At 43.3% G+C, this 23,070-nt stretch overlaps 1 protein-coding gene across 3 annotated transcripts in view; it reads right to left on the bottom strand.

Annotated features, from left to right (window-relative positions):
• The window catches only part of HDLBP (high density lipoprotein binding protein), a 75,752-nt gene that overhangs the window by 35,836 nt on the left and 16,846 nt on the right, over positions 1-23,070 (bottom strand). The window contains exons 2-3 of one of the 3 annotated variants that reach the window (XM_070620255.1): positions 2,088-2,318; positions 923-986 (exon numbers count right to left, since the gene is read on the bottom strand). The gene's annotated coding sequence lies outside the window, so the exon portion shown is untranslated. Of the gene's footprint in view, positions 1-922; positions 987-2,087; positions 2,319-5,649; positions 5,828-23,070 lie in introns of those variants that run through there. The other 2 variants (XM_070620254.1, XM_070620253.1) reach the window with 2 other exon arrangements.

Consider the following 23,070-nt stretch of genomic DNA (forward strand, 5'->3'; position numbering starts at 1 on the left):
AACCCACCTCAGACACAGATCAAGATCTGGATTGTTCTCCTAACAGCTATCTCAGTTATTTTGCTCATTTGTTCATTCATATTCTTCTTGATGCTTATAAAATGTATCACATGACAGTTGCTACAAAAAGCCAGGCCAACAGTGTTGGCAAGGATCTTATCCAGGGCCCAGTGAACTGAACAGCCTCACAATGCTGACTGGCTCCTGGGGGCAGAGCATCCTCATAGAGTTCTGTGGCAACAACGTAACAGCAGGGGCCCAAAGTGGGAGCAGTTAAGTGCCTCAGACAATTGCTGATAGGTTGTTCTCTGACATCCCTCTCCCAGGTGTGGGTTCCTCAGCTCAGGGCAGGAAGCACCCAGTCTGGCTCCAGACCCCAGCCCTGAGGGCGCTCTGCCCAGCGGGACTCCAGCTCTAAAGGCCACAGATCCCTTATTTGGGGCTCATTTAGCACTGAGGCAGGGGTATTAGTTCCCTCCCCCACAACTCTAGGTGAGCTCCATGACAAGAAAGAACCCACTTTCTTTACACAGTTATGCACCAAGCATCTTCTTATATCACCTTGGCCAAAAAGTCTAAGAGGGCCAAGTAATTTGATAAGAAGAATAAGTTTTGGCATAATTTTTACAACTCAGTAAGACTTCTCCCCAAGTTCAAAAAATGAAGATCTGCATTCCTAAAGAGAAGATCCAAATTCAGATAATCCTGAGTAAATATAATTTTACGTTTAAGAAAAAAAGATTAAAATAGGCAGAAGCCAGATGATCCATGTGAAGGGCACATGTGTACACACTACTCATGTTGGGAGATGTAGCTACAGTGATTTTCTCTGAAGCTACCTAGAAACTTAAGAATGAAACGTAGTGAAAGGCGGCACACACACAACCCAAGGACAGAGAGCCTTCAGACAGGACAAACTTACCAGCAAAACGGTCAGTAGCCAGAAAGTCCGTCCTGAGGCCGCTTTGTCAGCCTGCCAGCTTTTGCTGGTGTGGGACAGAAAGGGAAAGGGAACAAGGAGAAAAGTTACTTATCTGCATTCTACAACACAGATCTTTTTACCTACCAACCAGAAGAGGTCAAAATATCATTTACACTTTGGTTACTAATACCAATAAGGCAAATTTCTTAGGAAAAAAATGGAAGCTCCGCCCTGAGGTCATTAGCTTCAAACAAAACATATTACAGTAAAACCTGAAGAGTCTAGAACTTTTAGAGGGCAACTTTTTCTGGGACCTAAGGGAGGGACCTGCTCTCTTAAATGCCAAAATTTTTTAACTTAACCATTTTCAAGTAAAATCCTCAGAAAACTGATGGTTTGTTCTCTTGCACGATTGACTAATTTTTCCTGTACTCCTCTTAATCTCTGACTGCTGAAGCAGAAGGAAAAAGGCTCTGTGACACTGTGTTACAGTGGAGAATAGAATGTGGACCTTGGGGGCTTGTGAGTTTTTTAGAGTGACTGAGAGCTACTGTCTTTAAGAGTTCTTGTCTAGGGGCTGGCCCAGTGGTGTAGTGGTTAAGTTCGCACACTCCACTTTGGTGGCCTGGGGTTCACGGGTTCAGATCGTGGGGATGGATCCCAGGCACAGACCTACACACTCCTCATGAAGCCGAGCTGTGGCAGTGTCCCACACATAAAATAGAGAAAGACTGGCACAGATGTTAGCTCAGGGCCAAACTTCCTCAACAATAACAAAAAAAAGAGTTCTCCTGTATTTTGTAGTTACTTTGTTCTTCTTGCTGTTATCCTATAAAACCCCTGTGGTGCCTTCTAATGCACCAGGGATGTAGAAACCAGGCCATAAAATAGTAAGGGTGGAAGGAATCTTCAAAGGCCGTCTGGGGAAGACCAAGAACTACTCAGTGAAGTAAGAGGGTGTGGGTCACCTCGCCTTGGGGGACTCTGGGATATCGAGGCTGCCAGGTAGGTTACCTGCTGCATTACACAAAATAGCACATGTGCCGATAAGGCATGATAAGGTAGACTTCACGACATGGGCAGGGCATGTGTCTAAAATGGGAGAATCAATAACAGTAACAAGAACATTCTGCCTAATTGGAAAATAACACCCCAAAGTTCTTACCATAGTACGCACAGTTCAGGACTAGGAAGACAGTTCATGGTAATCAGGGATACATCAACAGACTCTAGAGTTAAAGGGTCTCATTTTCTCAGCCAGGGACATGGACCAGTAGCATTCCAGGATGTTTAAAAATCTTTAAATGCACGGCTTGAGTTACTCGGGGAAAGTACTGTAAGCCAGAGGCCTCTCTGGATGCAGTGACCCCAGTCCCAACAGACAAATGGATGCACCCTGAGATGAGAGGAGGAAAGATGGAGACAAACAGACCAAGATGATTTTATTTAAGAATTTATCTCCAACAAATTCTGATCTGCAAGTCTTAAAGATTAAGGCAAGGAAGAAAGAAAACCCTTCCATGAAATCAAAGTATTGGAGTAGTACACACACATGTTGGGTTCAACAGATGTAAAAAGTGAGCACTCCTTGGCATTCCAAGTGTTCAGCCAGTTCACACTCAGCCAGTCTATCGGCAAGATGGAGGTGTTCTAGATCAAAGCACCGATGGTGAAGCCAGGACCTAGGCATCTACCCTGCCCCTTCCTCACTCAGAAGGCCACTCAAGCCGCACACGCTCTTGCCTGCTGACCTTCCACCTGAACAGCCTCCCATTCCAGGTCATCCCAGCCACCAACGTCACTTCTTAAAATCCACTGACATCTACCCTTTAACAAGCCAGGTTCACCCACATGACCACAACTATGCTAAAACCCTCCTCTCTGGGCTCTCACAGCCAGTCCTCTTGCTTTCCTGGACAGGACAAGTCTTCAGTGCCCAGTGACAGCCACACAACAAGCTTGGGGAGTGCAGTCACTGTCCACGGCGGCTGCAGCCACAGATCTGCGACAAGCTAATCCCCACTCTGCAGCTGGTGTCGCATACAAGACTAGATGAATTCCTGAAGGTCTCTTCCAAGACAGCTCACATGCGTTTCAGAAGTCAATTCCAGCTAGCTCTTCTATTAAACTCCTTGGTCCAAGCGGGTCAAGAGAGGGCTACCAACACAGCTGAACCTGCTGTGGGAGGGTGAACCTGCTGAAGAACCTGTAATGCCCCACATGTGCACAGGCCCTCAGGCAGCCAAGCAAGGAGAGAGTGGACCTCCAGAAAACTCCAGACTGGCCTGACAGGATACACTGCGTCTCTAGTCTCCAGATTTCAAATGGCCGTTTGTCACAGCTGGAAATGAATGGATCACAACAAGCAAGAGCTTTAACATCTAGTGTTCTGATATCAAACAAGGTTGTTTTTCTTATAAACTTCTCAAAAGCCCGTATTTCAAGAATCCATTTTAAACACGTATCTGATGACCCACATGTAAATGTGGACCTCAGCTCCATCTGAGGCTCTGGGGTGAGATTTTATAAAAGGCCAGTCTCAGTCCTCCTCCAGTGCTCCCAGCCTTCTATCTACCTCTAGTTCAACAAAGCAGCACGTAAGAAAGTGCCCCCAGAGCTCTACGCCCACCTCGACCTGCTTCCTATCCACCAGCCCCAGCTCTGCCTTCACAGACAACACCCAACAGGCTTACTCCCGCTCCACGGAGATCTTTCAACCACAGCGATCAAGGTTGGGTGTGCTCCCCACCCTAGCTCCTTCACGTGCTATCTTAAGTTCCCGGGAGAACTTAGATGGGTCCTGTTATCAAAGAATAAAGGCTAAACATTTGCTATCACAGTTCCTCACTTGCCCTAATAATACTGCTCAAATCAGGATCGAAAGGGATCTTAGACATCACTCTATTGCAGTCTTTGAAGCCACCAAGGACAGGAACCGCACGGCCTTCCAAGGTAGCCCACGCTCCACCTCTGCGTAGCTGTCAGAATAGTCTGCCTTATGTTGTGCCAAAATCTACAACTTCTTTCCCCCTTCTAGCCACAGAGAACAATCCGCTCTTTCCTACAACTCAGACACGTGAAGCCCTTTCTCCCACCTCCTTCAGTTATTCCCAAGATGGCCTCACTCCTTCATCATTTTGGTTGCTCTCAACTACCTTCCCCGCATAAAGCATTCAGGTTCACCCAACACAAATCTCAAACTAGTCCCCACTTGGACTTTAAGTCTTGTTTCTCAGAGTGTAAATGTCCACAGCAAAAAACAGTCACATCTCAAAATGTAACTATGCAGCAAACAGAACTAGAATAAAAACTTCCCTTCCATCCCAGGGAACTGTCAAGCACTCTTGGGAGAAAAAGGAAGTCAGACATATGTGGATTATATCTGAAACTTAGTCCCAAAAAATGCACAATGGAAAATTCTTTAAATGCAGAAATTTACTTTTTTGTTTCTAAACAAGTATAAGCTGATTACCTTCTGACATTTTGCCAGTTACATATTCAAAAGGAAAAGTCTTTGCAAAGAGAACTCATGAGCAGCAGTCCAGAAAGAATTTTATCTCCGCCAACTAATGAGAATCTCCGTGCTTTACATACTAGACAGGACTGGGTATGGGGGGTCATCAAAAAACCTCCAGCAGAAACCCAGGATGTCTCCCCTTCTTCCAAAATTAAAATTATTTACTTTTATCCCCATAGCAAGCTTGCAAGGGAAATTTCTTCAAAGTACTTCTCAAGACCCAAAAACCAAACCCGAGAATAAAAACGAAAAATCCCAACGGCTGAAAGAACACAAAGCCTAAATCTAGGAGGGGCCATCACACAAGACTGGATGGCTGGCGAGCAGAAGGGGCGCATTTGCGCGTTCCACCAAGTTCTGAAGTCGGCACCCATCCCGCAGGAGGAACTTTCGCAGATGCCACCTCAGCAGGCCCTCCCACAGGCCACGCGAGCCCGCGGGCGGGGACAAACTTAAAGGGGCAGGAACGCGCCTGGCCTCCCCGCCTTTCATCCAAATTGGGTACTTTTCCGTAATGTATTTTTCGTCCGAGACCCTGGGGCACATCCAAGCTGCGCTCCAGCCCCGACCACGCAGGCGGGCAGCAGGTGGAGGTGCGCCCGGGCCCCTAGCCCCCTCTGCTTCCCCTGCCTGCCGGCCGGCGCTACCTCACCGGACAGACACCGTGCCCCCCCCCCCCACACCGAGTCCGAGCTGGGGGGAGGGGCACGCCTGGGAGGGAGGGGGTGGGGGCAGCGGCCTGGCCGCCAACGTCACCAACCTGGGCCCAGGTCGGCCGCCCCTCCCCCCCATGCCGGGGCTAGTGGGGCACAGAGGGAGCGGGACCCGGTGGAGGGGGTGCTGCCGCTGCGGGGCGGGCGAATGGCCGGCGCCCCGGGACTCGGCAAAGTTTCTCACTCTCGGCGTGCCAGCGCCGCGGCCCATGCGCAGTGGTGACACGTAGCCGGCCCCCCCACCCGCCAGCCCGGCCCAGGAGGAGGGGGCGCTCGCGTGGGGGGGGGAAGGGGGGGAGGAGACGACCAGCTGGCGGGCGGGGGGAGGGAGCAAGGGGGGACAGGGGCGACCGCGACCCCCTCCCCTGCCCCGCGCTCCACGTCCAGAGCCCCGCGCCCCGCCCCCCGCCCCTGGCGCCCCAACTGCCCCGCGCAGCCCCCTCTGGCTCCTCCGGGACCGCGCCCGCCCCCAGCCCCGGACCGGCCCGCTCGCTCACTCTGTGTCCTTCCCGCCCTCGCTCGCTCGCTCGCCGCCCGCCGCGCGGGAGAAGCCGGCCCTCTGCTCCGAGGCCGGCGCCCGGGCCCCCGCGGCTATATAGGGCGGCGGCTCCAATCCCGCCGAGACACGTCAGACAGCGGCAGCCCCGCCCGCCGACGCCCGCCCCGCCCCGCCCCGCGCCGCCCGCCCTCACCCGCGGGGTCCCCACTCGTGGCGCGCCGCCCCCGCCTCCGCCCGGGAGGAGCACCCGAGGTGTCCGACTCCCGACGAGCCTGCAGCCTTTTATGGGGCGGGGAAGTTCGGGGAGTCGGGGAAATTAATCACCACCTCCAGAAAGCAGGGGCAGCCCCGCACGCGCCGAGCCCCAGAGCAACGGGGCAGGAAGGACTGCGGCTCTGGAAGCGGAGGTCACCAATAATACTGCCTCCCCACCCAAAAAAGAAAACAAGAAACCTCGAGGACAACGCAAAGGAAACTAACTGCTGGCCTCAACCACTGAAAACTTGCAATAGCTGAAGGACATGCTGGCTTCAGCCTAACAAAACTCCCATGGGAACACATCCCATGCTCCCAAAGTTTGGGGCACAGATTTTCATGGTCTCATTCGCCTGTGATTCTGTTCCTTGTATCCCTCACTTCTCTAAACGTCCCTACTCTATTTCTTGGCTACCAGTTTAATCCCCTTCGCAAACGTAGAAGCCCCTTCCTTCAAAGAGTGTATTATCTCCAGTAATACAGCAAGAATGGTTGTGCCTATGTCCCTGGCCCTGGAGATTCAGGATCGAGCAGGACAGAATCCCTACCCTCAGGCTCCCACCTTAGTGGGTGAAAATGACAAATCAGGTCTGCATCCAGTGTAGTAAGTGATAGCTGGCTGTTTCTTTTTTATCAAGGGTACAAGTCTGGTGGAGGAATCGGTAGAGATACTAGTTTGTACCTCTGATGAAGTGGCATATGAGCAGAATCCTGCATGAAGTATGGGAGTGCACCACAGATACTTGGGGACTGGACCATACCACACAGGGCGAGCAGCAGGGGATATCAGGCACTCAGGGAACAGCGTGGTCAGGTTAGACAGAAAGCCCAGGGCTAGGTCAGCACAGCCTGTAGTCAGGATACAAGTGCTGCTCAAAATGATGGGAGGCTGGTGGGGACCTCTGAATGGAAGAAGGCATGACCAGATGTATTTTTTTAGGGGAACTGTCAAAGTATGTAGAGAAGGGATGGAGGCGGGTGAAGCTACTGCAGTTCAGTCTGAAGATGATGATAGCTCTCCACTATGGATAGCAACGGTAGATGAACCAAGCAGTCAGATTCAGAGGGTAGCACTGAGAAATTCCTTATTAACTGGACGTGAAACATGACAGAAGTCAAGATGACAAAAAGCCATCTCTTGGCTGCCCTGCGATGGGGAGACTGAAGGAAGCTGAGATCAGTAAGGGGGAGTGTGATGCAAAAACCCAGGAGTTCATGTTGGGGACATGACGTGTGAGATGCCAACTGGATGGCCAAGTGGGGATGTCAAGTAGGCAACTGGATATGCAAGCTGAAGGCCCAGGGAGAAGCTAAGCACAGCTGGCAGAAGGCCAGAGCACTGCCAGACGTCAGTGGGGGAGGGAAACCACTCAGAGCCAAGGACATCCTTGTCAAAGTAGTGCCTACATCACTAGGATGGTACCTGGGCAGGTGGCACCTCCTTAGACTTGGAAGAACCTCTTCAGGACCCCTTCCTGTGTCATCACTGCGGTTTGCAGGCAGTCTTTCCACAGGGATTAACCAATCAGCAACTCAGACAAGTGCGTTTTGTTGTTGTTTTTGTTTTTGAGGGCTCAGCACTGTGGAGCAGGAATTAGGAGGGAGGAAGAGGGATTGATTCCGGAACAGTTGGCAGGTCTGCTCTCAAGGACCTTCCAATGAGGCTAGGAAGTCACCACAGGCAGAAGCTTGCACAGAACCTGGTATACAAGAGGCTTAAAAGAGTTGGTTAAAAAATATATAGTTAGGAAAAGATATTATACGATCGAATGTTAAATTTGTGCTACAAATCATTCCAGGACGCTTCTGTGCTGATAATATTACCAGATTTTCTTCCCAGCAAGCTTTAGTGCATTGAAACCAATAGTTTGCAGAGGCAAATTTTGAGACATCTGGGTCCAGCAATATGCACACCAAATAATGTGCGAACCTCTAAGGCTCCTCAAAAGGTGAACATCAGTCTGTCACATTTGGATTTTCAGCACTCAAAGGGACAGGGGAGATGCTTTGGGCCTGCTCAAGGTAAAAGGTGAGAACAGAAACATGCACTGCCCCTCGTCTTAAAGCCCTGACTCCCAAAAGGACTAACCCTCAACAGAAAGTAGCCCTAGGAAAAAAAGAAAAGCCTAGTAGCATAGAGAGAGTACAGGATGCTTTCTTTCTTTTTCTTTTTTTTTTCTTTGAAGAAGATCAGCCCTGAGCTAACAGCTGCCAATCCTCCTCTTTTTGCTGAGGAAGCCTGGCCCTAAGCTAACATCGTGCCCATCTTCCTCTACTTTACATGTGGGATGCCTACCACAGCATGGCTTGCCAAGTGGTGCCATGTCCGCACCTGGGATCCGAACCAGTGAACCCCGAGCCGTTGAGAAGCAGAACGTGCGAACTTAACCGCTGCACCACTGGGCCGGCCCCAGGATGCTTTCTAATCTGCCCGTGCTGGGATGCGGGAGCACCTCTTGAGTACCAACAACCATGGACTAGTACTCGATAAAGATTTAGGGCTCAAATTCCTACAACCCCATTTGTCCAAGACTCCTAGCCCAAACCCATAAATTAACAAAACAGAAAGCAATCCCACTCAGGAGAGAATAAACCTCACATCAGGCTGCAAAGAATATCCACATATCTACCTATACTATAGAGATGCTAAAAGTCTGAAATTCAAAAAATTGAAATAGAATTAGACTCAAGAACTCCAGATGACAGAACTATCAGACTGAGACTATAAAAAAAACTTACTGATTACAGACGTAAGACATAAAGATGATATTTTAAAAAAATCAAGAAATGGAACAAATGAAAGAGGTTAAGAACCACAGATAAGAGGATGAGAAAGTCCAACATATGCCTAATAGGAGTACCAGAAGAAAATACAAAAAACAGAGAAGAAATATTGGAAAAATAGTGGAGAAAATTCTATAATGTAAAGATACAACATTCCTCTCCCCTCCCCAAAAGAAACAGAACAGGTGGCTAGCAAGATAAATCAATCCACACCAAAACATAGCACAGTGAAACCTCAGAACACAAAAGATGAGAGTAAACCCTAAAAGCAACTAGAGAGAGAAGACGGGTCACCTACAGAGGAACACCATGAGACAAAGGACTGACCACTTACGGCACAATGCTGACCAGAGGAAAATGAAATGACACCTGTCAGTTATGCTGAAGGAAATAACTGTCAATTTAGAAATCTTTATCTCATTTAAGAATGAGAATAAAATTGACATTCAGACAAAGATAAAGCAAATTACTATCAATAGATAACTGCTGACATAACAATTAAAGGACATATTTCAGCAATAAGAAAATGAAGGCCAGAGTCTTTTTTTTTTTAAACTCTCTTTAATTTTATTCAGGGATGCTCATTTCATTTTTTATTTTATTTTATTTTTGAGGGAGATTAGCCCTGAGCTAACATTCACCACCAAGCCTCCTCTTTTTCGCTGAGGAAGGCTGGCCCTGAGCTAACATCCGTGCCCATCTTCTATTTTATATGTGGGATGCTTGCCACAGCGTGGCTTGACAATCAGTGCACAGGTCCATGCCTGGGATCCGAACTGGTGAACCCTGGGCCACCGAAGCGGAGCACATGAGCTTAACCACTACACCACTGGGCCTCCCTGAAAGCTGGAGTGTTGCAAGAAAGAATAGTGAGATAAAGAAATCTGTAACCTAGATAAAGTAAAACAAGTGTTGACTATATATTAATAATAACGATAAAATCTGGAGTGAATTAAAATATAAGATAAAATTAAAACCTAGGCAGCAATAAAATATAAGATGGGAGGGGGAAACTGAAATTACAATACTTTAAGATGATTATATTATTTGAGGAAAGATTACAGATATTAATTTTAGCCCTTGTTAAATGAATGACAAAAATTTAATCTAGCAAAAACAGAAAAAGTTTTTAACTTTCAAACCAAAAACCAAACTCATTCAAATGGAAGTTACTGGCAATGTTCTAAATCTTGGATTAGGTGGTAGGTTCAGAAGCATTCAATACAATTCATATTGTTAACCACTGGTTACGTTCTTTTGTATTACTAATTATTAAATAAGAGAGAGAAAAAAGAAAACAGAATAGGAAGCCAGAGACGTAAAAGAGAAGCAATGAAAGGGCAAATACAACACCAGATACGATGGAAGAAATGATCCAAATGTGGCAACAATCTGATGTGAATACACTAAACTGGTCAATTACCAAATTCAGCTATAAGCTATTTAAGTCCTAAACCATGAGGACACAGAGGTTGAAAGTAAAGGGACAGAAGAAGTACTCCAGGCAAATACTAACCAAATAAAACCTGGGCTAGCTATATTATTTTCAGATAAAATAGGCTGTAGGATAAGAAGCATTATCAAGAACAAAGGGGGACCAGCCGCACAGCATAGTGGTTAAGCTGGCGTGCGTGCTCCGTGTCGTCGGCCTGGGTTACTGGATTTGCATCCGGGGCGCAGACCTACACCACTCATCAGCCATGCTGGGTGGTGACCCACATATAAAAACTGGAGAAAGACTGGCACAAATGTTAGCTCAGAGCTAATCTTCCTCCTCAGGGGAAAAAAAAGAAAAAAGAACAAAGAGGGTTAAGAATAAAAAAATTCAGGGGCCGGCCTGGTGGCGCAGCGGTTAAGTGCGCACATTCTGCTTTGGTGGTCCAGGTTTCGCCAGTTCAGATCCCAGGTGCAAACATGGCTCCGCTCGGCAAGCCATGCTGTGGCAGGCATCCCACATATAAAGTAGAGAAAGACAGGCACGGATGTTAGCTCAGGGCCAGTCTTCCTCAGCAAAAAGAGGAGGACTGGCAGCAGATGTTAGCTCAGGGCTAATCTGCCTCAAAAAAAAAAAAAAGAATAAAAAATTCAATCACGTCTGATTATGTATCTAGTAACAAAGCTATAAAATACATAAAATAAAAACGAAAGGTAACTAGAGGTTAATATATTCAAGATTACAGAGGAAAACTGACTCTTTAGGTAACATAGATTAGGAAATTAAAAAGGTACAGAAAATTAAAATGTAATTAACAAACCTACTTTATTGGATTTATATAATCCTTTTCCCAATGATTAAAAATGACACTCTCTTTTAAAGCATACAACTTTTATAAAAATTGGCCAGCAGCTAAGGCAAAAAAGGGGCAAAGAATTAATATCATAACAGTAACATTCTCTGACCACAACACAATTAAAAGTCAACTCAAGGTGCCAGCCCAGTGGCACAGTGGTTAAGTTCGCACATTCTGCTTTGGCAGCCTGGGGTTCACTGGTTCAGATTCCGGGTGCAGACGTATGTACCGCCTGTCAAGCCATGTTGTGGCAAGCATCCCACATATAAAGTAGAGGAAGACAGACACAGATGTTAGCTCAGGGCCAGTCTTCCTCAGCAAAAAGAGGAGGACTGGCAGCAGATGTTAGCTCAGGGCTAATCTGCCTCAAAAAGAAAAAAAAGTCAACTCAAAATTTTAAGACTGAAATTTAAAAACTTGCTCCTAAATAACTCATGGGTCAAAGAATAAATCTGAAAATATTTAGAACTGAACAATAAAGCGGTTCTATGTCCAAACTTGTTGAATGAAGCCAGAGTGTTACTTGGAGACAAGTTTATAACCTTAAGCCATCAGATTAGTGGAGAGGAAAAAGTAAAATTAGTTAACCAACCTCTCCTGAAATTAGAAAAACAGAATAAAGCTAAAGAAAGTAGAAAGAAGAAATTAATGAAGTAAAAGACATATACTAGAGGGAATAAACACAACCTACAGTTGAGTCTTTAAAAAGACCAGTTACATCTCTGGCAAAAATGATCAATGAATAAAAGAACAGGTATAAATAAGCAATATTAAGAATTCAAAGGGGGTTCAAAACTACAGTTACAACAGAGACTTTGAAAAATCATACAAGAATTCTATTAAGGAAAGTATTATCAAAAACTTGAAAACAGATGAAATAGGCAATTTCTAAAAAATAATTTACCCAAACTGATTTTGTTAGAAATGGAAAGTTTAAACAACCAACCCTCTCCAACCTTCAAAGAAACAAATATAAAAATCACAACAAACACACAGGCCCAGATGCTATTGTAAGGAAGCCCTGAGAGACTATTTTCCCAACTCACTCCCAGCTAGGAAACCTTAAGACCTCCCAGACAAGGATAACAGGAGAAAAGAATGTGTGAATTTCACCTAGGTACTTCAAAGCACTGAAGTACTTTAGTCCTAAAGTAATCTAGCACTAGTACTAAATAGTACTAGCTACTACTAAAATAATCTAGCAAACTGATTCAGAAATGTAAAAACCAATAACAAAAAATAATAACTCCTTTATTCCAATAATCCAAGGCGGTACAATATTAGAAAAATAAAGTAATTCACCACATTATTAGCACTGGGGCAAGAATGACTTGATCATCTCAAAACATTCAAATAAAGAATCTGATATAACTCACCTATTCCTGATAAAAACTAAGAACACAAGGACACTTCCCTAATTAGATCACGGGTGCCTACCAAACGCCCTCACTGACAGACTCCACTGGGTTCCTGAGCGTTGTATCTATCTGAACCCACACTAGAGATTCTGGCCAGAGCAGTAAGGCAAGAAAAAGAAACATATAAGGATTGGAAACAAAATGTAATTGCCAATGTTGACAGACGACACAACCCACAACTGTTCAAATTCAAGATCCAGGAGGATCTATAGATGCACTATGAGAACTAAAAGTTTTCTGGAAACAAGGTCACTACACAACATCAATTATGTTCCAAAACACCAGCCGTAAACTATTAGAAACAAATCTAATAAGAATAGGATTTATAGAGAATATTATAGAAACCTTTGCCAAAATACAGAAAAGACCTAAATAAATGGAAAAATGCTGTTTATCTATATAGGAAAACAATCATAAAGACTGTAATTTTCCCCTAATTAGACTAGAAATTCAATGCAAAGGCAACTTAAATTCCAAAAGGAGTGTGCATGTGTGCAAGGAATTTTATAACCAGATGTTATACAATTTTTATTTATACAATACTTTCATATACAATTTTTGTAACACTGTATTATAAAACAGTATATATAGATAAAAATTTTAAAATATTTACATAAACAATTTATATTTATACAACACAGTTTATACAAAAGATCAAGGACCACAAACAGCCGATACAACTCTGAGGAAAACAAGGTGGGAGAGGACTCGCTCTCTCCAGCATCAGGATTTTACAGCTACAGTAATCCAGGCAGCGTGGTGCTGGTGCAGGGAGAGGCACAGAGAACAATGGAACAGACAAGAGGGCCCCAACATGGAGTCCTGTGAATGGACTACACAATCCATGCCTCTGGGAAAACTGGATATCCAGATGAGAAAAAAACCTAGGTCCTTACTTCACACCACTCTCAAGGCCTATTGAGGCTTAAGATGTAAATCCCGAGAGGACAATCCCACCTCTAGATATATACTTTAGGAAAAAGCTCTCCCAGGTGAGTAAAAGGAAACAGAACATAGACAAGAATGTTCATCACAGCACTGTTAGCAATAGCCAATAATTTTAAACAACATGTCAACAGACAAACATGGATAGACAAACTAAGGTGTATAATTGATGCTACTTGTCCTGTTTGCTTTAACTGACTACCTGACAGGAACTCACTGAAGTGGGGCCATGCTGATGGAGGTTGGGAAGAGCAGTGGACCAGAGGACATCTCCGAGGTTGTGGGAGCCACTCAGGGCTGATACTTGCTCAGAGGCCGTGTAATCCTGTAAGAAGATGGTGCTAAGGGATGGGAGTGTTTAGCACAGTTTGCTCTCCCATACTGAGCGTGGTGGTCAGATCAGGTCAACAAAGAGTATGTTTTCATCCCTCTTGATAGCTGAAATATACTAATAAACTCCCTTTATGATTAAGCTTATTTATACTCAACTATAAACTGTAGTGTCAACTCAAGTGGACTTATGGCATATTCTAATAGCGAACACATCAAAACTAGGTTCCTGTCTTAGTCTCAGAGATAATATTTATTACCATATGTACATTCAACTCAGCAGCTTTGTTTCCCTAAAATAAAGGAATACAAGTTCAGATGAGAGAGAAACAAACATTGGATAACATTGCTTTGTTCTTTCTCCACTAATGCCATCAGTTTCACTTCTTTTCAGGAAGTGACAGAAAGGATAAGAATTTTCTTCAATAACACTGTTACTCTCAGTAGATTCACGTACTTCTCAGTAATGTGAAAATACGTAAGTTAACCCAAGTTTTAGCAAAGTCATTACACGTATCCATTAGTGAGAAGAGACTGTACAAAGAACACCAAACCTGTTAGCAAGACCGCAAAGCTAAGTTGAGAATCTCGCTCAGACACTATTTGGGTCACTCTGGGTAGCTGTTTGAGCTTTCAACTTTTACAAGTTTCCCATTTGTAAACTTTTGAAGCCTTTGTACATTGTTAAAAAGATCAAGGAAGATAATCTACCCTATGGTAAGCATCTGTTTGGGGATATCCGTTTTTAAGTCCACTAAATGAACACACCAAATTCTGCTAAATGAAACATTTAATGTAGTACTCTACCACACTAATTTTACAAATACTGAAACAATCAGCATGACTTTATACAGACAAGTAAATATTTATTTAGAGCCTAATTCAAGAACATGTGCCAGGTAAATAAACCTTACAACTTTTTTAAAAAAGCAGATGGCACAAATGTTAGCTTCAGAAGAGTAAGCTAATGAATTTCCATAGAAATGAAATGAAACCCTACTCTTTAGAGCTGTGTGGCCAATATGTACTGGCAACAACGTGGCTATATGTACTGGCAACATGTGGCTACTGACACTTGAGATGTGGCTAGTTTAAATTGATATGTGCTCTAAGTCTAAAATACACACTAGATTTTGAAGACAGTAGGAAAAAATACAATGTAAAACATGTTATTAATAATTTCATATTGATTACATGCTGAAATGATAATATTTTGGATTGGTTTAAACATTACTGAACTTAATTTCACTTGTTTCTTTTTACATTTTTAAGGCAGATACTGAAAATACTCATTATGTATATAGCTCTTACTTGAACAGCAGTGCTATAGAGTTAATTTTCCAAAACAAAGCAGAAATGTAATGTGACAAAAGGTTTTTCTTATTAACAAACTTATATAACAGTCTTAAAGGAAACAACCTCAATTCATTTATTACAAATCTCTTATTTATAATGAATAAATTGAGAATAGGGGAAAAAGTACAAAATGGGGACTTATCTCAGTCACGAAAATATCTCCTTTACCACAGACACCCGGAGGCGGGTAGCACTGTCAACAGCCTCAAAGACCTCCAGGAAAGAAGCGACCAAGATTAGTTTACAGTATTTCTTCCAAGGATTCTAACTCATTAAAAAAAAAAGCGGGGTGGGGGGGGGAGGCAAAGGATACATCTTTCACAGAAATGCAGGAAATGCTTACTTAATACATACAAAAGAGAATGCAAGTTGAAAGTAGGAAGAGAGTCCACATTTCACCTCTCAGTTTGGCAGAAATGCAGTCTGAGGACTGTCTGGAGTGTGTGGGAAAACCAGTGTGGCTGGAGGAGCAACAACTGATGTGGTCTTTCTGGAGAGCAATTTGATTACATACTGTCATTTAAAATATAAATATTCTTGACCCAGCAACTCCTACTTTTAAGAATTTCTCACCTAAATACTCATATATGTGCCCAAAGATAAATGTACTATAGCATTTTTGTAAGAGCAAAAGACTGGCCGTTGGTGATGTTTCTATCAGGAGGGGATGGATAAACAAATGACGGTACAGCACCAAGTTTCATACCTGACCTCCACGAGTGACCTGCTCAATGACCAGGTCTTCACTCCCCCAGCAAACCAGAGAACTGACACCATCCCATAAGCCGACTGCCCTTGGTGTGCCCTCAACCCCAGCTTCCACCTGTGGTGGGGTATGCTTGTTCCCAAACCGGCTTATGCCAGTTTTGCTTGTTAACGTAACCACATAATTTAAAAATAATACAAAATAAGGAAATAAGAGTGAAGAGAAATGTATCTATGAATATTAAGTTTATCATATCTGGGCAGGATGCTTTTAAAAAAACTGTATCTGTCGGGAAAAAAAACTTAAAAATCTCAAGGAATCCTACTTTCTAATTGCTTTGTAAGTGTCTTAACTTCCTGAACCACTTGAAAGAAACTGAGACTGAAGGTCCTAGATGACATATTCTGAGTTTGGTTTACGTCAGAAGAGACTGCGTAGAATCCAACACCAGCCCTCAGCCTGCATCAACGACTGGTGAATGAACGACGTCCCTGCCTCAACCACAACCCTGTCTGTGTCAGTAACAAGAGAGGGGCAGCTCTATGTCACAGTGCTGTGCAACCAGCTGTGTTAAAGAGAGATACGTGTGTATAAGCATAACATACCTCGAGAAGGATCCCCAAGCCATTGGCAACAGGAGAAGAATGGGAGCACAGAGCCAGAGCCAGGTACTGAGAAACCTCAGCATCAGGGTAAAAGGGCGGGGGGCGGGGGGGAGGCGCTGTGCTTACTGACTCGAAAAGACAGCACTTTTATTGTTAAGTTGTAAGCTGACCACATGTAAAAACAGTATATATTTCATATACCACTTCCCAAAAAATTGTTTGTTTTGACAGGCCTAGAAATTACTGATGGACATATGCTAAGTGTTCATGAGAGTTAACTGCAGCAGGGAGAAAAGCTCTGTATTACATGATGCTCCTTACTTTTTCAACAAAGATACTTCCATTTGAAGAGGGAAATAAAGAGGTACTATTAAGTAGCATCAGCTATTAAAAATCAGCAAAAAGCAGAGTCACAAGAATTAATTTCTTTTCTGTAGACTGTGTTATCAGCAAGAAGTCTGAAGTACGGCTTTTTTTGTTGTTAGTTTCTTTGTGAGGGACTGCTCATTACAGAAAAGATGAGACTTGACAGTAACTCGTTAAAACCCTTAGGAATTGGAAGCTGCCTAAGAGCTGTCTGTAAGCACTTGGAGAGCAATACAGATGGGCTGAGGTCTGTCCAGCTGCCAGCAAGCACAACTAGAAGCAATGAGGGGTGGGGGCGGGCTGCAGAGACACGGTCCCACTCAGCATAAAGAAAACGGTCCCTGAGAGCGAGCACGCCTCACTGGACCCTGCACCCTGGAGAAACTGCGCAGAGCCCTTCCCATGGCGGGCATGCTCCCCACAAGGTGACCGTGTGGCTTAGATGACTCCTTAGGGTCTCCATCTCTAAAACACTTCGTTTCGTTAAAGAAACCAACCACCACTCCCAGGTGGAAACGCATCCGAGCGTCCCTTGGGTCATTCCTGTCTCTGCATGCCGTGTAACGTTTCAGGGCGGCTCTGCACATATTCCTCACCACAGACTCCGGGCACAGCAGGTCCCGCCTCAATGCAGTGGTGTTCCTAGGAAGAGAAGAACAGCAAGGGCAAGACAGGGATGGCATGGCTAGAGGGGAGGGCTCTGGAAGTCTCCTCCTCAGTCCTACAATTAATTTTCCTTCCTACAATTTACACAGAAAAGTTCCATGAGCTTAGCCCATGTTTATAAAAAACTTTGCTATGGATACAAAGCCAGCTAAAATCATGGCTGGAAATACTTAGAAATTAAAACCAGTCTTATCCAAACGGAAATGTGATGCTTTTCTACAAAAGAAGAAACAAACATCAGAAAAATTCAGTCTTCGGATTCTCTCCTCTCCAGGGTATTAAGCCACGGTGGGCACTCAAAGAGTGCCATCTGCTTGGTGACACTGGGCATGTCACATCTCTTCATTTGGCCTGTTTCCTTGTTTGTCAAATGAGGAGGTGGGACTCCATCGTTTGTTCCAGTACTACCTTTCTGAGTCTACTCTACGGAGTAAACCTTACTTTTGGATTTAAAGACTTCCTGGATATACCTGCCCCCCAAAGAACTAATTCAACATTAAGGTGCACTAGTACAAGTACAATGCACAGACCAAAGCAAAGATATTTTACTCTATCCTGAGTCAGACAACTGAGATGCTAGACTCAGAGGAGGCCCCCATGCTGTAAGGGTATCGGGGGAGCAGGAACTTAAAGACGTTTCATCCGACAGGAGAGAAAGAAAGCCAGGCAGGGCAAGAACAAACTGTTAACGCTACTAGTCATGTGTCGTTTAATGACAGGGACACACGCTAAGAAATGCATTGTTAGGCAATTTCATTGTTGTGTGAACATCAGAGTGTACTTACACAAACCTACATGGTATATAGCCCACTACACACCTAGGCTCTATGGTATTCTTCTTGAGGGACCACTGTTGTATATGTGGTCTGTCACTGACCGAAACATTGTTATGTGGCACGTGAATATATTAGAAAACCAGTACCAACCAAACAGGGATCGATGATAAAGACAACCTGTCTGTGGCTCCACAGGGAGCCAAGGACACGAAGCAGGTGGGCAGCAGGGTCCAGATCAGCATGGTGGTGACAGACTAGGGAGAACCCACTGAGGCTAATTGAAGCCAATATTAAGCACTCGCTTGGGACGAACTCTAGCTACTGTGTGAAGAAAGGAGTGCAGAAACAGTGAGAAATAAAAAGCTAACAAAGTGTGGAAACAACCACGATTTCCATCAGGAGAAGGAATGAACAAATTATGGTATGTCCATGCAATGAAATAACATGCAGCATAAAGGCATGGAAAGGTCTCCACACACTAGCATGTGTTGTCTCTAGGGTATATGGTTAATGAGAAAAGGCGAAAGAGGACAGCAGGTGCAGAGTATGCTATCTTACTCTAAGAGAGAGCCAGAAATGCAAATGTAAATGTATATATGAAACAATCAAAGAAAACAATAGGAGAAGGAAAGTGGGGGGCGGGTGGGGGGGAATGGAAGCCAAACTCATCTGAATACACCAGGATTCATAGCTCTGCTTTTAGAACCATATAAATCAAAGAACAAACCCGAAAAATACATAACATATGTCCTGCTCTTTATCTTGATGCTAGTTATATGAGTGGGTTCAGTTAGTGAAAATTCACTGAGCCATATACACTAAAGATTTGCATAGTTCTCTGTATGTTTATTGCACTTCAATAAAAAGTTTACTAAAAAAATTGAAATGCATCTAACAATGCCAGATCAGTGGCATAAACACCAGAGAAAATGTTACTTTAAAACACAATAATCTGACACTGTATCCCCACTGGGATATATCCTAATAATATTGGTACTGTTTTCTAAAAATAATATACATTGTAGGCTAAGGTGACTAGGTAATCAAGCTAACATCCATAAAACGCAAGATTTTCAGCATAAGTAAAAAAGATGCACATTGAAGTAAAAACCATGCAAATTTTTATTTGAATTGGAAATATCGACACTCATGACTGTTTCCTAGGCATGTCTGCTATGAGAAGCAAGGCAGCGGCAGTGAGCACTCCCAGCACACAAGTGTAGCATCCGAACACCATTCCCCACTACAAGGAACCAGGGCTTCTTGGGAAAATGATGATTCCAGGTCTGGAACAGAATATGCACAAGATTGGAGGTCTTGTTGTGGCAGAAAGCAAGAAAGCAGTCACAGACTAATGGGGTCGTGTCCAAAGAACACAGAAGCTGACCTGGGAGAACAATATGAGCATCAAAAAAATGGCTTCAATGAGTTGAAACACATTTATATACATACCCACAAGTTTATAATACTAGAGGGGAAAGCTACAAAAATGCATTGTCATTTTGGGAATTGCTAGTCTCATTGCACTCTAAACACAGATAAAGAAAAGAAACCATTCATTTCTCCTTTCTCTCCAATAGGAACTGTATTTCAAGATAACCAGAATTGATAAGGGAAACTCTTTATATAAGAATGCCAACTAATAAATGTAGAAATAGAATTAGAAAATTCTTCATTTTGCAATTGCTAATTGTAGGCTGAGTCATGGCCCCCAGAGATATCCAAGTCCTTATCCCTGGAACCTGTGAATGTTACAGATGAATTCAGTTAAGAATATTGAAATGGGAAGATTATCTTGGATGATATAGTGGGACCTAAATGTAATCACAAATGTCCTTAATATCATGTGCTGTAAAGATGGAAGAAGGGGCCACAACGAGTGCAGGCAGCCTCAAGAAGTTGGAAAAGGCAAGAAACAGACTCTCCCCCTAGAGCCTCCACAAGGAGGCCCTGTTGACACCTTGATTTTACCCCAGTGAGACCTCTTTCAGCCAAGTTTGTGGTAATTTGTTACAGCAGCAATAGGAAACTAATACACTATGGAAACAACGGATACAAGCACAACGGCTATTAAACTCAATAGATAACTGTTGATAAAGAACAATCTAAGGGACAGAATCAGCCTGCTGAGACTGTACCCACTGAGCGTAACATCACAAAAAAATGACAGCCAGACATTATGCCTCCTGGGGTAATGCAATATAAAGTACACAGCACAATCTACGATATATTCTTGACACCTCCTCCTACCTCCCATCCCACCCCTGGGGGGTGTAGGGGTGTGGAATCAAACCTGAAACCAGTCTAGGCCTGTCTGCCAGTTTACAGGAAACATGAGGATCAGAGAAAACACACTGCACACCACCACAATAGTACAATCAACCAAATCCAAAATGTGGGAAATTCCACAGCGCAAATGGCCCTGTTGCTTTCATACAGAAATGGCATTAAAAAAAAAAAAAAAGAGGAAAAGGAATTGTTATAGATTTTAACAGATGTAAGAGGCATCAACCAAATGCAGTGTGGAGACTTTCTTTGGGTTTTGATTCAAACAAACCAAGTGTAAAAATATATTTTGTGACATTTGGAGAAAACTGAATACAGAATAGATACTGGATGATATTAACAAAGTGTAGTTAATTTTGTTAGGTATGATTTCTTTAAAGCCTTTGTCTATTAAAGATATATGCTAAAGCATTTACAAGTAACATGAAATATGAGATTTGCTTCAAGATACTCAAAATAAAATGTATGGGGGTGGGGGAACAGAGAAAGATAAGACAAAAATGGCAAAATGCTGGCAGCTGTTAAAGCCAGGCCATAGGATATAAGACATAAGTATTTTCTTCTTTTTCCTAACAAAAAGGCTTAAAAAAGAAAAAGATCAAAGAGAATTACCTATCAAGGTCTATAGGATGCTGCCAAAGCTGTACTCAGAGGGTGAATCAAACTTGTAAATTTTGTTATAAGTAAGAATGAAGATAAAGGAGCTAAGCATTCAAGTCAGGATGGAAAGAGAAAATCAAAGAAGAAGGAATAAATAAACAAAAGAAGAATTAAATAGAAAACAAAACAAAAAAAAAAACACTTGGCTTGGTCAATCCAAACCAAAATCAGTTTCCCTGAAAAAAGCAATTAAGGAGCAATTAACTCTTTCTAGTCTGACAAAGAAAAGGAAAGAACATACACAGAATACAAGCTCACAATGATACACTATTACCCTTGCCTGGTTTTGAAATATGAACAATGTTACAAATAGTAATTATATCTTCTGGTAGTTCCCAAGGAAGTAAGAGCTTCTTTGCCCCATGGGGGCCCCACAAATTATTTTTGTATCTCACTGCCATTAATTGGGTTCTGAGCCCATTAGGGGAACAATAACTGTAGTCAAGGGGCCAAGGGATGGGCTATGTCTATTAGCTACAGCCAATCAGGGTCCACCCATGCAGCTGGGCCGTTTCATCCAAAACACACGGTTTGTGCATGGTGGAAAGGGTGGCTCCCCAGAGGAAAATCAGGGCACTGTTTGGCCTCCCCAAAACAATGGGTGGATGCTGCAAAGAGATTATCCACTATAAACCAGTTTACAAATACGTAAAATTTAAAACAAAACACTAGCCCAATAAAGTTGCACTAAATTTAGAGAATAAGACACCATGACTAAATAGGGTCTGTTCCAGGAATGCAGTTAAGGATCCAACATTAGGAAATGTATACATCTCACATTTATAGCTCAAAGGAGGACAAATAAGCACATATACATGACTGATAGATGGCCACTAAAAAAATGCCCAAAAGACTGATGAGATTCAGCATCTGTTCCCTGCTTCCTATGGAATTCAACATCAGGAATAGAAGGAAATGGCTATATGAAAAATATTTCCCAGAAGTAAACTATATCATATGTAGCAAAAAGCTAAAATTATCCTACTAAAATAAGTAACAAAATGGCAAAGATGTCTACTATCAACAAACACTGTCAAACATTCAACCTAAGGATACATAATTAAGCAGAGACAAATACCACTGTTGGCAAATGACCACCTGTCTAGAAGACTCCTCTGATATAATGAAAAGCTAGGAAACTGAAAGTTCAGTAAGTCGGCCAAACAAAACACACAGAGCAGAGGTCCAAATCGTGGAGATGGTGCCAAGTCTCATCCACTTATCACTTAGACTTATCACAAATTCGTCTGTTATTTCCAAGTCTATCTATACCCCCAAGCAAACACCAGAAAGCATCTGTGATAGGCTGAATAATGGCCACATAAAGAGATGAGGTCCTGATCTCTGGAATGTAATGTTATCTTACTTGGAAAAAAGTCTTTCCCGATGTGATTAAGTTAAAGACCTTGAGGAGATTATCCCGGATCGTCTGAGTGGGTCTTAAACGCCATGACAAGGGTCCTTATAAACAGAGAGGTAAAGACACATAAACAGAGGAGACAGCTACATGAAGATGGAGGCAGAGATTGGTGTGATGCGGTCACAAACAAGGAATGTGGGGGGAGCCACCAAAGCTGGAAGAGGCAAAGATCAGTTTCTCCCCAGACCCTCGAGAGGAAGGCTGGCCCTGCCAGAGTTCCAATTTCTGGCCTCCAGAAGTGAGAGAATAAATTTCTGTTGTTTTAAATTACTGAGTTTATGGTAATTTATTATGGCAGCCCCAGGAAACTAACACAATATCACAGTGGGCTTTTCCCCCCTGTAAAAAAGATTCCCAAATTCACCTAACAATAAAAGCAGCGTGGACTATTTGACCAAAAAAGAGCTGAGATTCACCTAAAATTACCAAGCAGACAACGAAGACAACAAAGCAATAGTAATTAGTACTTGGTGGTACTGGCTAAGGAAGAGGAAAAAGGATGAATGACACAGACTCATGTGTATCTACGAGTTTATCATTTGATACAAGTGCCAT

This window comes from Equus przewalskii, chromosome 5 (genome assembly GCF_037783145.1).
Source record: "Equus przewalskii isolate Varuska chromosome 5, EquPr2, whole genome shotgun sequence".
Classification (NCBI taxonomy): Eukaryota; Metazoa; Chordata; class Mammalia; order Perissodactyla; family Equidae; genus Equus; species Equus przewalskii.